Source organism: Hippoglossus hippoglossus, chromosome 7, assembly GCF_009819705.1.
Source record: "Hippoglossus hippoglossus isolate fHipHip1 chromosome 7, fHipHip1.pri, whole genome shotgun sequence".
NCBI lineage: Eukaryota > Metazoa > Chordata > Actinopteri > Pleuronectiformes > Pleuronectidae > Hippoglossus > Hippoglossus hippoglossus.
The window spans coordinates 18,057,412-18,077,097 of NC_047157.1; positions in this window are offsets into that span (position 1 = coordinate 18,057,412).

Consider the following 19,686-nt stretch of genomic DNA (forward strand, 5'->3'; position numbering starts at 1 on the left):
AAACTTTGTTTTGGTTGCCGCCAGAAACCTGCGAGAATCTGTGCCAGCCTGCAAATGGAAAGTACAAAGTTTGTAGTAGCTAGAAGTAGTTACCAGAATGAGTAAGCTGTTTTTACCCCTGTAATTCCCATTGTTCCCATTGTCCAGACCTCAGACAAGATAATGTTTGGGCATCATCAGCATTACACAGCAAAGACTCGCAGGGAAAGTAGTGGTACTTAAGTGCGCAGAGTAAAGTAGGTGTTTGGCATCTACTAACAATAAAAAGTGTCAATTAACTTGACAGCAGTGTTTTCAACCTACAAGGCCGTCGGCAAACACCACAGTATGCAAATACCACAGTATATTGCAGTATATTTATAACATTAGTGTCACTTCACTGCTGTCAAACAAGTGGTTTGTTTTTATCACTGCTTTCTTGTGATTGCCTTTTTTCTGCCATGATGGTTTCTTCCTTCCTGACTCAAATCATTTTGAGCCATATCTTAAGAGACCGCACATGAGTTACCTTTTGTAAAATGTAAAGCTCCAGTGTGTAAGATTTAGGTGAAAGGGATATGTTGGCAGAAATTGAATATAAAATAATCCTAGTGATGTTTTCTCTAGTGTGTTTCATCTAAATTGAATGAATTGTTGTTTTCTTTACCCTAGAATGGGTCCATTATATCTAAATACTTTATATTGACATCAGGAGTGGGTCCTCTCTACAGAGGCCGCCATGTTTTTTACAGTCGTCCAAACTGGACAAACTAAACACCTTTTGAGTTTTTTGGGACAACTGAAGGCTTCCACAGGTTTTATTTTGTGTTTGGAAGGGGAGGGTGAGGTGAGGGTTATTCAGTTGCAGCATGCAACTTCACCACTAGATGTCACTAAATTCTAAACACTGTACCTTTAATGAAAAAATCTGCTATTTGAATGCCTTCAGTCTTACTCACTTAGGTTCAGTTACATTTGTTTAGACTTAGTGGAGATACTCGTAGCCCTTAAACCATCATCAGAAATGTGTCTATCTAATGCTCACTTATGTTTTTTTTCAGAATTTATATGTTAAACGTGTGTTTGCCTGTGTATAAGAATCGCAGGCCGACTCATACAATAATTACACAAAACTTGTGCAAATAGAGGTTGATTAGAGCTGTTGAAGAGTCATAATTAAATCAACATAATATCTCACAACATGAAATTGTTTGTAGATTGCTGGTTGTTGTTTTTTTTTTTGCTTCTGTTTTTTGCACAATGTAACAGCTGTTCCTATCAACCTTTTCACCTAACCCTGCCTTCTGTAACTTCATTTAGTGTAAAACAACAGTCACACCCAACACAATACAAACATATTGCACAAACTGAGCAGGTGCTACAAAGCAAGCATATGCTTTTGTGTAATTCGGTTGGGCTAAATTTAAACGTACATGTCTGGCTCAGGGCCAGTGTGACTGCTTGATTCTGCTCTAAAGTGACCGTGACCGCAGAAATGCCTCAGTTTATGTTGCATCACAGTGGTTTAAACACAACTATGCTGTTTTGATGGCAGTAAAAACCACAGATGGATAAAGATACAGGCAAAGATAAAAGATAATCCTCCAGCAGTCACACAGAGCAGCAGAATTCCATGTGGGTCTCTCTGTATAACGACACTGTTTTCAAAGAATTTTGGTAATGGAAAATGGAAAGATATGAATCAGCATGGAGCAGCACATAACCCAGCCCTAGAAGAAGAGACAACGCCCTCCGTCAATCAGTCTCACGGCAGAGACTAAGAGGTCAAGTGCGGGAAATAAGTCTGTACCTGTACTTGTTTAAAGTGTAGTAAAACCTGAGAGGATCTCATGAACTCAGTTTGTGCTTATCAACTTTTTTGCACATCTTTTTTTATAATGTACAAGTGAATATAAACTATAAACATAACCCTTTTGGAAAAATATCTGTTAAAGCTGTTCGTACAACTATTTATGAAAATGTCTAAAAACGACTACACCCTATGTTATATATTGTGTTACTTGTGTACTAACTTTATCCAAAATGTTTCCAATAATGTTCAAACCCAGAGATTAAAGCACAAACACACAGGGGAACCAAGCGACCCACGAAGGTCATGGGATGAGAAATGCTGTTTCAACTCCCATGATTCCACGCTGCTTTACAATGTCATCAAACTTGGTCTTTTCATATTTTTTTGGGGTTGAGAGACTCCCAGCAGCCAAAGCTACATATTGTACTTTCAATACAATAAAAAAACACATCAGTTTGCCACCAGTTGGTGTAATTTCCCTCTTATCTGTCACAAAGCAGTTGTTTTTGTGTGTTTAACAGTCAACCATAATAAAAAATGGCAGTGAGTTAATTTGCATTACAAAGATTTACAAACATTTATCCAGATAATCATCAACTTATGTTTGGTTTGTGTGAGATGGATTTAGCCTAATATCCGTCATCTGCTGCACGCGACCTGGCAATAAGCATGTGTTGAATTGTTTTGTTCATGTGCGCTTTGTGTTTTGGGGCAGACAGTCTGACTGATGGGCATATGGTGAGCATGGTGCCACAGCACAGCTGACTGCCTCTGACATGACACATCGGACGGGGCCTGGGGGAGATGAGTGGAGAGTCCCTCCTTCCAGTGTGTTTTTATAGACCAAAGGTTTGTTGTTGTCTTGTTTGGTCTCTTTTTTCTACTCGTGTTGATCTGGCCACGTGAATCAGGAATTACTCCCACTTCCGTCCTCTCCTGCGTCTCCTGATCCTTCGTATTTTATCTGCCCCCCCTTCCCTGTTTCACCCTCCTCCCCTCCTTTGCCCCTCACCCCCCACCGGCTCCCTCCAGATGTGTTAATCAGTACTCCCTGTTAACACATGATTCACCCCATATGTCTTCTACAGCACAAGGCCTCCACTTGGGAGCTGAGATTGTCTGTATGTGTGTGCGTGCACATGAGTGAGTGCAACTTTGATGTGTCTTCTCTCTCGTTCTCTCTGTCTCTCTCTCTACTTTTGTGTGTGTGCAGGTGTGTGTGTGTGTGTGTGTGTGTGTGCTTGAAAATTCACCAGGCTTGCCCAGGCTTTCTCCAAAGGGCTTCTGCTGTCGGCTCAAATCAACCTCCTCTCCCCATGAGTGAACACACTAATCCATTTGTGTATCTGAGTACATGTTGTGTGTGTGTGTCTGTGTCATGTGTATGTGTGAGTGCGTGTTTGTGCGCGTGTGTACGTAGCATGCTAATCCAGGGGAGGGCCCTGCCTAACACCCCATGAAAACACTCCATTCACCAGCAATTAGAGGCAGGGGCCCTGGGCCCTGCACTACACTTCCACTGGGAGAGAGGGAGACAAAGCAGGGGAGGAGAGAAGGGAGGAGAGGAGGACGATCGGAGGCTACCTTAGGGACGAGAGGGGGGGTACAACTCTGAATGTGTGTCTTTAACATAAGGAACTGAATGGAATATGGAAAAGTGTCCTCAAGTCAGGTGTCAAAGTCCACCTCTGTCAACAAGACACACGAAACACAAAGAAGCTGACCAAGAAACAAAATCATCTGCTTTTTTTTTATAGAAACGTCTTTAATGGATAATTGATGTCTATCATGAATCTAGACTGATCGTTATCCACGCGCAGAGATGACACAGAAACAGAGTTGGATGGAGTCACAGTTATGAGTTCACAGTCTGGAGATGATCTCTGTGGAACACAACATCTTTCTTCCATTAGACTCCACTGAGAGACAGGATTCATCTCTGCCTCACTGTCTCTGTTTGTTTGTTTTTAACAAGTGTGTGTAAGTGTGCGTGTGTGTGTGTGTATTGTTGAACTTGTTGTTGTCCATGTAACCCACAGTGAACATTCATGTAACAGTAAATGCATCACAAAGAAACACCGGCACATGGGCACCAACACCCACAGAAACAAAAGCACACCTGATGCTTCTACAGAGGTTTAAAGTAACTTGCTATAAAGCAAGACTTTAATTTAAATGAGGGGAACAGAGTATTGTGGGGGATTAATGTTTTGTTTGCACTTCTTCAATAATGAATCCCTGAAAATTACATCAGGGTAAAACCCTGCAAGGGGGGGCTAAATCATTAGGACCCTATAGTCTCCAGTAAAAGGGTCATAATCAGGTAAACAATCAAACAAAGCTTAGTGACAATCAATAAATCAATCAGGCATAAACACCAAAAACTGAATTTACCTTTTCTCTAGTCCATTTGTGCTTAAATTATATTTGGTTGGTTGTGGTTATTGTGGATGACCTTTTTGTGTGGTTCCTTTTCTGGATTATGTATTCAGCTAAACTTGATTCTGAGAAAAGTGAGTCCTCAGGTCCTCAGCTGCAAACGTCTGATTATGACCGATAGTTAACTTATAGAAGAACGCTGTTTGTTTATGTATATAAAGATGGAGGACCCATCACCAGTCCGCCATCTTGCACTTTTGAAGTCATTTGGAGCCAGAGTCTGCGCAGTAGTGACCACGGAGTGAACTAATAATCTGTGTTGTTTCTTATAACTATGACTGTTCCACAACTTTAATCATGAGTTTGTAATTGTAACCATAACGATCCTTTTAATGAAACCACAGTTTATTCCTAAACTTAACCAGGTCATTTTGTGCATGACCCTAACCAGTTATGATTCTGTTGCATCTGAGGGTACGGACAGATGACCTATATGGGCATCTAGGCTGAAACATGAACGGTCATTTATGCACCAAATTTAAATGCAGCTAATATTTGGCGATGGCAAAACAAAATGTAGCACAGATTTCGGTTTAATAGAGATTTCATACCGAGAGCAGAAAAATAACGGTGAAGCCCTTTTCTGTAAGAGCGCCCTCATGAGGAGAGACCTCAAGTTTGAAGGATGTTGCAGAACATGTGTAGACTTACGAGGTCATGTAAGACTTTTGACTGTATTATTTGAGTTCACAGAGCCACACATGAATTTTGTAATATTGACACATTATAAGGCAGCGGAGTTGATGCCACGTCTTCTGCCGTTGCCTCATATGACCATACAGTGCAACGATCAGAAATAATGATTCCAACAATATGGTTTCCCATACGATTACACATCCACCACTTATGTATAACAGTTGGCTTCAGATATTTTGCGCTGAAAGCATTTTTCGCGGATTTGCCCAAACAAAACCCATATGGGTGTTTGAAGATGGGTTAGAGTTGCACATCAGGATATTTTACTTTCATCCAGGGGTTTTTGGGTTGTCTGCTTCTTATTTCTTACACTGTTATTCATTTCCAAAAAATGACAAGATGTTTGATTGAGCTGTACATAAAGAAGATAAAGGGGTAAAAATTTAATAACCTGTTTTTACACTGAAACAGATGTGAATTATGATTCAAAAAGCAGGAGTTGAAAGCAGTAGAGACAGGTTTAAGGCCTGATAGTGTGTGTAAAGTGGTGTTAAAGAGGTTCAGAATAAATGATATGAAACAGGAAAGTGCTGAATATATTAGCTGGCAGTAACATACAGTATACATCATGTGTTCTATCTTGGTCTGAGCGTGCCGGTAAAATTCACCTTAAGTGCTAATGCATGAAACAAAGCTTTCTGCCAAACGTACAGTCCTGCTGCATGAATACGCACACGCCACTGTTTTCATTAACATGTTGTGGACAGACGCGCAACTGTCCGTGCATAACCAGCAACGCAGCAAAGCAAATGGTGCCTTCAAATCATCGCCATGGGCCATAACCTTGAAAACTCCAGTTGAAAACATTTCCCCCCTCTTCTTTATCGCTATTTATGTTGACAGCGCGTATGCTGCTCAGAACGCTCAATCTATCAAAGCGTTTCTGCCCGTTTCAAAACTGCTTCAGTGGCTCTTAGAGAAACAAAAAAGTGCCTTTAAACATGAATGAAACGGCATTGCTTTTGAACTCGCAGGTCCCTCGGAGTTCCCTCCTCCCTCCTCCCTCCTCCCTCTCTCCCAGTCGTTTCTCCTCCCTCCTGTCTTTTCTGCCAGCTTAAATTTTTAATGCCTGTTCCTGAATAGGTTTGTAATAAAGAATAGGTACAGTAAGTAGCATAAAATATTGATTTTGTACATTTCCTTATGAATTTTTATTCTGTGGAATGATTAAATTTTTCATATTTTCTGCACTTGGGAGATTTCTGATGAATTCATCTCTGTTTATTGTGTGTGAGCGCACAACTGGTGTTCCCAATTTGGTGGAATGAATAATGCAGCCGTTGTCCTGTGCGTGTGACTGCGTGTGCGTGCTTGTGTGTGTGTGTTTTCATAATGCTGCGTTCAGGTGTACTTAGCTTAGGTAAGATATCACTGCAGGTTTAAAGGTTAGTAAAAGGATCCTGCTCCCCTGGACAAAATAAATCTAAGGAGGCTACAGTGAGCATGTATACATGTGTGCATCTATGAGAGAGAGAGAGAGAGTGTGAGTCTGTGTTTGTGTGTGTGGTCTTGTGTATGTCTTTGCTTGGGGCTGGCTGTGAAGCGATAATTAACACAATGGTATGATTAGCCATGCAGACGAGTGGCCGCAGGCTCCCTAAAGAGACAGAGGGGGAATGAAGAGATTAAAAAATAAGAAGAAAAGAGATTTCGCTCCTCTGTTTCTACCGTCTGCTAACGTACTCAGGCTGGATCTCTCTGCAGTCTTCAGCTCATTTTAAAGCACTGCTTTAAATCAGTTTACTTCTGCTTGAAACCCTCTCAGTGTCATAATCTCCGATGCAGACATGCCGCTGTAGTCTCACTTATGCACACACACACACACACACACACACACACACACACACACACACACACACACACACACACACATAACTCCACCATGCACAACAGAAACATGGTGTAATGGAGATCAGCAACGTGAATATGATAAGGCAAACACAACATCTTCCTCCTGACCAACGTCATCTCTGACTTCTGATGGTAAAACTAATATCCCAGAGTGACACATCTCATATAAGGCCTGGACTCCATAGCAGACATCAACTTTTATTGGTTTCAGTGAGAACAGTAATTGCACAATGGTAAAAAGATCAAAAACAATCTCTGTCATAAAAGGCCGGGAGGGGGGGGGGGGGGACTTCATTTGTAAGTGCATTGTGAGGCGAGTGTGTTTTAAGGGGACCTTGAGCGTGAGTTTGAACGGAATCGATGTGCGTTTGGGAAAGCCAATGGTGATCAATGAGAATGGATTTAGTGAGAGGGCGTGAACGTTGCAGCGCTACAGCGTCTGAAGCTGCTGAAATAGACTTTATGAATATTAAACAGCAGGGGTCGATACCAGGACAGGGCTGCTACAGTCAACACAGGGACACACGTTTGTGGGTTTGTGCATTTGTGGATACATAGACAGACCTTTATTTTATTTTAATATTTTGCACAATATCTGGATATCCGAAATTCAAACTGGTACTCAAACAAAGTAATTGACTCTCAAAATGATTATTTTTCCTCGAGAAATGAAGTAGTTCACGAGTTATCCATCACCCAAAGTGTTTCCAAACTGCCGACACACAAACATTGCCCCAGCCCAGACCACCCCACCTCCAGCCCCCGACTGCTGACAAGCTGAGTGGTGCGATGGGCGAGCGTAGTAAATAAATGAATAAGCAGACAAAGCGTGTTTACAGTACAATGTGACCTCCCTCCTAATATCAACCAGGCTCTCTCTGCACCCCCAACGGATGAACTTGAGGCCTGCTCAAGGGTGTACTTGTATAATGATAAGCTAGCATATGTGTGTGGTTGTGTGTGGGTGAATGGGTGACTGAGTGAATAATATACCAGCTATTAGGGAAACAAATTGGGCTGGTGTTACCTTGCTTGAGTTGAGTGTGGGGTGCTGTCACTAATATGTTCTGACATGGTCCCCCAGGACCTGAGGAGGAGTGTGTGTGTGTGTGTGTGTGGCCGAGTATACAAATGCCTGCATTGAGTGAACACCTCTTGCAAGAGCTATAGGTATGGTTTGAAAACGTGTTTACTAGTACAGATAATATAATACAAATAATATAACTATAGGTCTTGACAGCAGTAAGGTTCTGGACACAGGGTTTACATTTAAAATAGTTGGGTTTTTATTTTCCCTAAAAAATCTTTAGATCATACAAATCAAATATAACAATCAAGTAACTTTGGTAAACTGAACTGCAACAGACCTGAGTCAGTCAGTAAAACACAGAACTGATTTAAATGAATGTAACTGAAGATGAGCATATACTAGCTAGACAATCCAGTAAAACATACAAGGGGTCTCCTAAACACAATAATACTGGCAAATTATCAATAGTCAGACAGTTTATTCACAACTTCATATTAACTTCAGAATGTTCTATGTTCTGTTAGATTTATCCTAGAAAACATGCACACACACACACATGCACACACTCCGTCTCTCTCTCTATCTTGCTTGCTCTCTCTCCCGTGCCACTCAGTGGTGAGTTAATGATGTCAGTGTTTGCCCTGGCCTGTGCACCATTGGGCTGTAGTCCCAGAGCTGGGAGTCCAGGAAGCTGAGACTCCTCCATCTCTCCCTGTAATACCTCCCGAAGCTGTAGCTGAACTGGCTACAGGGCATCCAGCCAGCTCATAATCTAAGACATTGCAATCCATTAGCTTGAAAAAGCACAGTGACGACCAATTCACTGTGTGTGTGTGTGTGTGTGTGTGTGTGTGTGTGTGTGTGTGTGTGTGTGTGTGTGTGTGTGGGTGTGTGGATGGACCCCAGAGATGGTTGCATCCCCATTCCCCTTACCCTCACTGCTGCAGTTCCCAGTCTGTCACCCTATCAGAAGCAGCGGTCAGAGTTCATGTTTTTTGGCTCGTCACAACCGAGGATTGTGAACCGCCACAGTAAACACGCTTCTCCTGCAGCTGCTTCACTTTAACTGTCACTCTCGCTTCTGTGTTTTTGCTATAGACTATATAAAGATGGTATAAATGACAGCACCCCAAAACTGAAGCGTCTCGTTCGCCCAAGGTTCGCTGGCTCTAGTCAAGGTCATAAACCCTGCCTCCTCCATGTTAGTGGACTTGATAAAGTCAAAATAGAGGTCAAACACATTTGTCAAAGAAAGCATACACTCTGGCTCCGAATTACGACATCGCTGCAAGATGGTAATGTTCATGTCTAGGATATTTGACTAAATTTCGGAATAGTCGGAGGTTGTTTCATGTACTCGTGCATCAATTTGTTGTGTATTCTTTCCCTCTTGTCAGTCACCTCACACACAAGCTTCCTTATTGACCACTTCTAAGCACAACAGATGTCAATACAAACACACACACATTACATTGATTACTTGTAGCATCTCTTCCAAATGGTCTACCCAGCAGAGGCGCCTTGAAGACTCTCCGGGGAGCAGGAGGACGGATTGAAAGGGTTAAGAAGGAAAACAGCAGAGTGGAGGGAAATTAAGCCTTTGATGCAAATAGTCTGAAATGCAAACGAGTAATTTTGCCGCTTGCACCATAGATACACCTCAACACTTCTCTCTGTACTAAGAATACTGGCCGGATGTGTGCATCTGTGCTGCTGTCTGAATCTGCTCGGTGTGTGTGTCTGTGTGTGTGTGTGTGTGTGTATGTGAGTGTGTGTGAAGATGGGAGAAGTCCAAGGCCGCCTATGCGTAGTGTAGAGATCAATGTAAGCGGTCTGGCTTTGAGATGGAGGGAGCTGTCAGACCTGAATTAGATGTTAAATCTTTTGGACAAAATGTATTGTGTTCAGAATTTATCATGTGCTGTTTCCAGCCCACTGATGTATGTTGTAGTAACTGTGTGTGTGTGTGTGTGTGTGTGTGTGTGTGTGTGTGTGTGTGTGTGTGTGTGTGTGTGTGTGTGTGTGTGTCTGTGTGTGAGCACTCACAAGTGTGTGATGCTGCGAAGGTGCAGGCAGAATGTACTGTCTCAGGGCTAAAGTGGCTGTCTGGGAGAACATAATAGATTCCCGTCATGGTTCCTTCACTGTGGCTAAGTTTCTTCATTTTTTTTTCTTGTTTTGTTTTTTCTCCTCCTCTTTTATGTCGATGTCTTTCCGTCCTTCTCAAACTATCCACATTTTGGGGCGCGTTTCGACCGTTCTTACTTCTTCTGTGTTTGATTCTTTGCACGTGTCCCTCCCAGACAGTCCTCCAAGGCAGTCATGTTTCATATATCTGTCTTCCCTCAAACTGTATATCTTAGACCAAAGGTATAACACATCCATCCCGGCTCTCGTGGCCAAGGCTCCCCACCTTTTCTCCCTCTTTATCCATCACTTTTCACCCCATCACTCCCGCTCCTGCTGTGTGTGCTCGAGCGCCAGCATGTCTGTCTGCTGATTATGGAGCTCAGTGTCTGCCTAACTGCAACTTATCTGTTAACTACTATACCAGCCACGCTCTTCTTCTCTCCAAGTTAACTCTTTTTTTACTCCCTTCTCTGCTTATTTGTTGGATATTTGATTCCGATATGTCAAATGTTAGCTGTGACTCAAAGTCCAAAATTCCTCAAGTTGTTGTCCTTTCATCAAAATATTTCAAATCCCATAAAAAAACAAAACAAGTCTAACAAACATACTTCAAATCAACAAATAAAGCATGGAGCAAAAAGTGGCCTCTGTGGAGTGAAAGAGTTGTGGCCCCTATTGACCTTTGGTTCTGTTTTTCAAATTCTGTTATGGATTATGTCATCAAATAAAGTAAAAGTAAAATACAGATTTGTGATGTGATTTACATTCTGAAACATTATATAGTTGCAGAGCTCTTTAACCATGCAGACCCTCAAGATAAGATATTAATGCACAACCCAGCCAAAGATCCTTTTCATCTCATCTCGGGGGGATATGTTTTTTTTTTGTTGCACCTGACTGTCTCAGCCCTGCATCAGTTATCTAGTCTCCCCCAAGCCCCTCCTTCTTACCTCCTGGGCATGTGAAGCTCAGATGCAACTCTTCAGCTGCAACTATAGGAACACAATGATCATATATATACTGTAGCAAGGAATGCGGCTGAAATCACTTTTTGCGCTGCATTCACTTTCAAGTCCAGACAAATTTAACTAAGGACTTTTCATTCTGTTTACCACCTCATTTGACTGTTCGCAATAACAAGGAACTTGCCGAATCTATCCAGGATCCAGGATTTATTTCACTTTCTTGAACATTGCCAGATTTGTGTTTTTCTATATTTTATGGATTTCTCTGAGAATAATTAGTGGTTCTTGATAAAAAAACAAATAGGCCTGATAAGGGACTGATATTTAGGAGGGTTTGCAATTTGGTGCAGATCCAAATAAAGATCAGGATCTAGTGGATTTATCTGTGATTTCATAAGAGGACTGTCAGGCCTTGGAGGAGGTATGAGCTCTACTGTGCCATTCTAGGTGTTTCGTTATGTTGAAACCAGGGATTTTCTTTCGGTTGATCCGTTATTGAAACTTGAACTTAGTTTGAACTCTAAAGAACACTTCCGTTTATTATGTCGGGAATAGTGAATGAAAATGAAGAACTCGTTTTGGACACAGCCTTTATTGTCATCACCACTTGTAGCACACAAAAACCCAGGGCTGCCTGCAGCTATATGATTGACTGTTTAACTAGACAGTATCCCCAGTTACAAATCTATCCGGGTAATAAGCAGTGACGTCTCATGCAAACTTTGAATTTCCATCCCACACCTCAATCCCTCCTGTACACACTCACACACACACACACACACACACACACACACACACACACACACACACACACACACACACACACACCATACTCGCCACACTTAAACACACACATAACTGCTCCTCATGCATCCTCCGGTGGTACAATGCAGCACCAGCGGAGGCTTTCATTGGGCACAGTGGTCCCAGTGAGAAGTCGACCGCAGCAATTAACGGAGAGATGAAAGACGCAAGGCTGCCTGCTGAATAATTAAGACTGGTTTGATGAGCAGGGAGGGGCTCGGTGGCGGCGGCTGCTCGGACATGAGTAAATACATTTTTTGTCTGTGTATGGATTGATCTCCTTTTGAAACAAGGTGGAAGTATGTATGTGGACAATTTTACAACACAAAAGCGACTTTTGATGTTATCATGATGTCCTCAGGTTATTACCCTGTGGTGGTGCGGCGAGAGAAGGCCCCAGACGCGGTGGCCTTCTCAGCGGTCTGTCATTATCTGAAATGCACAGCAGGGGTCAATAGGCCCATTGATTGGCCAATTTCTGGGGAGGGAGAACACAAAGGAGAGAACAAAAACAGCAGTACATGAAGGGAAGAGTTTGATTGGTAAAATTTGAAAGAGTACTGGAGGCAGCGTGCGATGCAAGCAGGGGAGAATAAAGGGAGCGAGAGATTGAGGCAGACACGGCAAACAGGAAGTCTCCCAGGAGTGTTTCAGCCAAATGTATTTAAATGTATTCTGCTAATTACAAAACTCTAAACACATACACGCTGATGCAAACACTGTCTGGCATTTTGTAGCACCGTTGTACCGAGGTAATTACATGCGCTTTCTTTACCCACTGTGTGTGTGTGTGTGTGTGTGTGTGTGTGTGTGTGTGTGTGTGTGTGTGTGTGTGTATGCATGTATGTATGTATGCGTGTCAGTGTTTTCAAGAGTGCATTTCAGTGTGTGTGCGGGTGTCTGAGGGAAAAAGGCGAGGAGATAAAAACAGACTTACATGCGGGAGACACGATAAGAGGAGCCTTTTCCACAAAGATTAAGAAGTATGGATTAAAGCGGAACATGCGGGTGGTGAGGCTGTGCTTTCTGGTAAGAGAGGATGACTTAAGGTGCTATTATATCTCAAACAAAAACATTTACTGTAGCGATTTACTTCAAAACAGCTCAAATGTCTGGGGGAATCCAATCTCCATTCACACCCAGCTACTGTAAAACACATCTCATATGTAAGTGGAGCGTTCATTCTATATTAATTTCCTCGAATTCAGTGATGTCTTTGTGCAACAGACGCGCTGTAGTCGAACTGGTTAGGTGGCAGCAGCAGTGTTCTGTCACTCTGCTGCTAATCTCGCCAGTCAGATGAAGAGCAGCTCTCGATAGATGCTCTCTCACCACACCTGCTTGTGTGACCTCTTCATTGATTTATTGACCAGCATCCGTCTGGACATTGGCTGGACACACACCTCTAACTGCCCCCCTCCCTATTTCCCTCCATCCATTCCTCTGTCCATCACTCGGCCCAATTTTGTGGCGGTCTGGCTCGCTGTCATTTTTTGGCCGCCACCGCCTCACAGCTGTGGGGACTTTTTCGCTCGCTGACTTATTCAGGGACTCTTGTCTTGTCTTGTCTTGTTCTCTTGTGAGAATGCTGTGGAGAGAAGCTGCAGGTCCATCTCACTGTTTCATTAATGCCTCCTGCTTCCATTCACTGAGCTGAATATTAAAATCTCAAGTTGTTTGATTGTAATCAACAAAAATGAGTAATTGACATGTCATGTATTGTTGTAGTTTATGTGCAAGACAGTTAAAAAACATACTACATTCTACATACTTTTTCCCCACTGATCTATAAGCTCACTTCTTTGACCTTTGACCACTGAAACTTAATCACTTTATCTGAAAATCTTAGTCCAAGTGACAACTGATCAAAAGTTGAAGATATTCCTTCAAGCAGTCTTGAGTTATCATTCAAGAGGCCAAAAACATGTTTTCTGTGACTTTAACATTTGACCACCGAAATCGAATCAGTTAATCAGTGAGTCCAAGTGAATTCTAACAGAATTCACTTAATGAAATTCCCTAGGGGCAGTCCTAATATATCACATTCACAGTAACCTGAGGTCACTGTGACCTTGACCTTAGACCCCCAAGCACCAAAATCTAATCAGTTCATCTTGGAGTCCAAGTGAAGGTTTGTATCAAATTTGAAGAAATTAATTTAAGCTGATCTTAAGATATCATGTTCAAGAAAAACCTAAACATACTTTGTTGGGCCACCTTGACCTTTGGCTACCAAAATCAAGTGAGTTAATCCTCCACTCCAAGTTAATGTTTGTGCCAAATGTCCAAGGGTTGTTTGACGCCGTTCCAGAGATATGCTTTGTGAGCTCACAGTGACCTTGACCTTTGACCTTTGTGCAACAAAATCTAATCAGTTCATCCTTGAGTCCAAGAGAATATATTTACCAAATTTGAAGAAATTCAGTCACAGCATTCTTGAGATATCATGTTCACGGAATGGGTCAGAAGGACGGACAACCCAAAAACATAATGCCTTCCAGCCACTGGCTGTCTCTGGCGCGGAGGCATAAAAAACGACCTGCTCCTCCAGCAGGGCTGACACAATGAAAAGTCACTGATAATTTACATATTAGGTGTTATTTTACAAATGCAAAAACTAAAATTCAGGTAAATCATATTAATATTTTCCCCCAGCCAGCTTATCCTCAATATCACTATCTGCTGTATGGAATATCACCCAATGCTTCACAACATTGATAATGTCTTTACAGTGTATTCATGAAAATATTCTACTGTCACCCACAACAGTTTTAATTGATTCTATGCATATTCATTCAGACACACCACTGTAGTAATTTTGCCTGTTCAATTATTATTAAAATTACTGATTAGTTTTCAACATTTAATTAGTTGATTAGTCGACAAATTGATAAATCGATTGCAGCTCTAATGTATGTGCATAAAAAGGAAGCTAACGCTGAATCGTTAACATGAACTTGAAAGCTCCTCTCCTCTCCTCTCCTCTTCATCTCTTCTCCTTTCCTCTCCTTCTTGTATAGTGACTTAAACATTTAAACCTCAGTGTTTTCAATTTCACATCCTAAACAGTCACAGATGCTTATCCGTGTTACTACGACTTGGACCAGCACTCGGCCAGAACAAGGCAGTGTAATTTCAATTAAATTGGAAAGAGAGGTCTATTTCTACAGTGGAACCGTTGGGGGAAATAAGGGTAAGAGAGCAAGGAGAAGAGAAAGAGAGAAAGAAAGGCATGTCTCCGGGGATGCATTTTGATTCACTCAATTGCCCTATATTCCCCTGCAGTTTTTGTTTTGATGATAGTGACGCTTTGCATATCTTCACCCTCCAAGCATAGAGGATGTGCAGGAGGGGGACCACTGCGTGTGTGTTTTCTACCTTCCAGCATCAGGGTATTGTCTTCCACTGCACTGGATGGGCACGGGGAGGCTGGGATTGTGACGACATTAATTAGAGACACAGAAGGGGTTGGGGGGAGGGGGGGGGGCATGCCAGTGTTACAGCAGGTAGACAGGGGAATACCATGGTTCAGCTGAGTGCCGTGGCTGAAGTGTTTGTTGGTGCTTGTTTGTCTCTGATGTGTTTGAATGAAGAGGCAACAGCCTGTAAACCGAAGCACTTGCAGACTGTAAGATTTTTTTTTTTTGTCGAGGGGATTTTTTACATCATATTTACACACTCAAGCTTAAAAAATGAATCTATTCAACATTAAATTTATGTAAAAGAATTAGAATTTATCAAAGCAATAATGCTGTACACAGTTCAAGTGCTAGATGATTTATTCTTTTATTAGGTATTTGTTTGTTGCCTGATACCTGTCTGGCTTTTTAATTATAAATCAAGTGATAACCTCTTTGCCCTCTCAAAACACCGAAGAAGCTTGTTTAGTAGCGTATTATGTAGAATATTGTGACATTACCAGTGAAGTCTTCCTCTGCTTTTATAGACCTAATAATATTGACTTTAAAACTTTTGTAATTTGCAATGTACAGAAAATACGTTGAGGAATCCATGTACTGCACCTGTACTTCAGGAGAACCGCCCTTGTGCCTCATTACTGTCAGATCCAAGTCTTCCCTCCAGTGTTTCTCATATATAACGAACCAGTTTGACTTGAACACAGAAGCTTGTGTGGCGACAGTTTTGTATCAGTGCTTGTGCAAGTTGAGTACAATTTAATTAAAGTAACCACTTGCTCTGGCATGTGTAATGATGTTTTGAAAATATACATCCCTCAAAGTATGTACTGTACCTACCCTATACATGCAGGTAATTCATCGACAGAGAAGGTGTCCATACATGCAGACTGTTGTGTGCGGATCAGGCATAAAGCTTTATTCTGTCTTGTTGGAATCATTGCCAAATAAACCCATAATTTCAATGTTCATAAGGGCTGAAAAATTGTATTCGGGACAAGACTGATATTGAGATGCAATGAACATTTTACCTGCTCTGAACAGACACTGACACCTCCCCCCTCTGCCCCTCTCCCCCCGCTCTGGTGCATGGCGAGCCACCAACATACCAGGAGCAGGCGAGGAAAAACACCAACCTCACAGCCCCTCCAGAAAATGCAGCTTCACCTCGGCCAGCACTAAGATGTAACTTCAGCTGTCATACAGAATCCAAAAAACGCCTCTGTTTAGGCTACAATAAGAGTCGGCCAACATAAGCCCCCCCACTGTCTGTCTGTCTGTTATTGGAGCTGAGAAACGGTTAACTTGGATTAAATGGCTTAGATGTGCGTGCGTGTGTGTGTGCACGTGCAGCGTTGTGTCGTGCTGAGACGAGCAGTTGAACAAAGATTTATTTTTGTTAGTTTTATGGCCACAGTGAAACTCCAGGCCTGTCCTGGCACCCTGCCCACCCACCTTTATTCCAGATGTTACCATGGTAAAACTTATGGGTGGTATCCCGGCAACGAGGCAGCGGTTTGGGAGCTGGAGACGACTGCTGTATGAGAGTGATGGATAGATTACGAGAGGCAGAGAGAGAGAATTGAATAGTCTTGGCTCTTTCTGTGTTGTTCTTCCCCCTCCAGAGGCCGAGGTCTGGTGTTGATTTAAGCCCCGTCTTAATGTGATTATCACCCCAACGTTAAGGGCTCTGCTCATTCCCTCTGCTACATTGATTTCCATTTAAAACTGTAATTGAGAGGAACAAACATTGGTATTAGCCATTCTCACTCTCCGCTGCTCTCTTGTTCTCTTTCTTACAGCATAGTCTGCTTCTTTATTCAGGAGTTCACTGGGGGAGAATCCGGTTGGCTTGAGTCCAGGGACGAGGCTACTTCCTGGGAGAGCAGAGGGGAGGAAACTGGGGATTCTGCCAAAGACTGGGCATGTGTGACAAACCAGGGCAACACAAACACACTGTCCCACGTTGTCGCACAGTGACACAGCTCTGGTGACGCTGACCTGTATGCAATCACTGTAGGTTTGTCTTCAGGCTCATGATGTGCAACGAGAAGCCCATATGGCGAGTCGGGGTTTGGCGCCTATCCAACGCCATGTTAACTCTTCGAGATGGATATGGAGACAAAGGAGAAATGTAACCTTTAGAGCACAGACAGGTCCAGAGATGGCGGGAAATGAGACATAAAAATGGACCTGCTTGTAACAACTTAATTTTCTGAGCTGGAAGGAAACATTAACACTTGTTGTTATCATAAATTAATGTTGGAATTGAAACAGTATAACTGTATGAATGCAGACAACAAACAGTCCAGCCCTGAGTAGGTGTACGGCAGAGTTTCAGACATTCTCCTCTCTGCATTCTCCTTTGTGGATCAATAACTAACTCTATACCTGCATTTATATGCATTGATGCTGTCGAGGGGAGCTGAGGGAGAGAGTACAGATGAGCAGGTGAGGAGTATATTCTTAATATGTTGATGAAAAAGACACAGAGACATTAGAGAGAGAAGGATGTGAGCAGCACAGATGTATTACTGAAATGGGATAGAAAGCGGAAAGAGAAATAATGGCGGTGATGGGTTGTCTCTCTGCTGAGGAAAAACCAGATGAATTTTCTAATTAGTTGAAGCCAAATCATGTTGCGCTTTCTCATTGGCCAGACAGATCGATGCACTTTCCTCTCATTTGCATAATCATTCCCTTCGTCCAAATAAATGCCCACACTGGGAGAGAAACCCAGAGTTCAGAGAGAGCGAGAGAAGGATTGCCTCCACAGTTTACAATTATGCAAAGCAAATATTGAAGGGACAAGTTAGCGGTGGAATGGGTCGAGTGCGTACCAGCACTAGTGTGTCTTCATTACCGCGATCCCCTGTAACACAAAATGCGTGAGGCCCAGATGACACGAAACTTTGCCGCCGTTACCTTGAGACAACAATGAACTACAGTCGGTCTCCGTCATTACCGCGGCGACATCCCGCCCACTCTGTCGCTCCAAGTCTTTTCAGCGTGCGCCTCGGTGTGAGCACTTACGGAGGAGGATTCAAGGGCAGACCTAAGTGATATTCTATGAGGGAGTGTGAATATGGAGGTGGGGGGGGGGAGCACAAAGGGAGAAAGAGAGAGAAGGAGGAAGAGAAGGAGACAGCGGCAGTAGATGCTGCGAAGATAGCGGTATTGTTGGGGACCCTTTTTGTTGTGAGGTGTTTTTGTTCCCCTCATCATTCCCCCCCCCACCTTCCTCCCAAGTACAAAAGAATACGAGAGTTGACATTCAGTACTGGTGTGGGGAAGCCAGGCAGATGACAAAACGCAATGCACCCCACCACTGCTGTCACCTGTGTGAGGGTGGGTGGGTGTACCCCTGGGTATCAGATAAACAGTCCAGACATTTTCTACTCAAGGACAAAGTCACTGACGACCTTAAGGTTCCAGGTTTTCCTTTGTAGCCCATGTTTTCTCTCTCACATCTTGCCTCCATCAACTTAAAAAACATTTTTTTTCCTCCATCATCAGTCCGTCAACAAGTCTGTGTGGAGGCAGTGATGTGACCAGTCCTGCTGCACAGCTGGCGTCGTTGGCGTGTCGTTGGCGTGTTGGTCTCCGGTGCTGGCGGCCACATTGAGATGCCAGTTGAGTGTGTGGAAGAGACAACGTCACTGATCAATCAGAAATCTCCCTCATTCATTATTCACTGTGAGCCCATCCAATCGCTCGGAGCCCAGGGCCACCACACGCTGTCATCAATGCCACCATTGATTATCAGGCCTCATCAGCGTTTGTTTGGCTTGTCAAATCAATGCCCCTTTAACGGCATGCCGTCCCTGCAGGAGACCACAGATGAATATTTCATATCCACTCTGATCCAATCATAATTCAAAGAGGATCACAGAGCAAACTCTTCGGTTGTTGCTCAAAATACTGTGTGTATTAATATGTGTGTGTGTGTGTGTTTTATGTTTTTTTAATAATACTTCAATAGTTATTATACTCGCTGATAATTGGTTTAAAGTGTAAACATCAGAGGAGAGAAATGGCACCGTAAAAAGATATGTTGTGGTTTGTACCTGGTTCTGTAGAAGTCATGTCCATGTGTCAAAGGATGCTGCCTCTATTATGACAAAAGTGCAAGAATTAACCACAGGGTTTCTGCAGGGTGTTAAAACGTTTTAAAATGTCTGAATTTTAGGCCTTAAAATGACTTAAATATGTTAAAATATTACATAATAGTTCTTAAATACATTTAGGTGGATCTTTATACTGTTAACATTAATTCAGTCATACTTAACGTCTTCTGCTTTAAAGTTAGTTTTCTTTAAGAGGTATGTTTTGGCGGCATTTAACTGTAGTTCGTAATATTTCCATGTGTTGTAATCCTCATAGTTACATATATTAGCATGCTGCAATAAAACTACAAACAAGAGCAATGTGGAACTGATAGCTAATAACCGATCAATACCCCCATCAGAATTGATGTCATTACACTTGGCCTGGCTGTGGCAAAGACAATGGACACCTACTGTCTCTACAGTTTAAGAGATAATGTGGGGTTTTTTCGGGTTT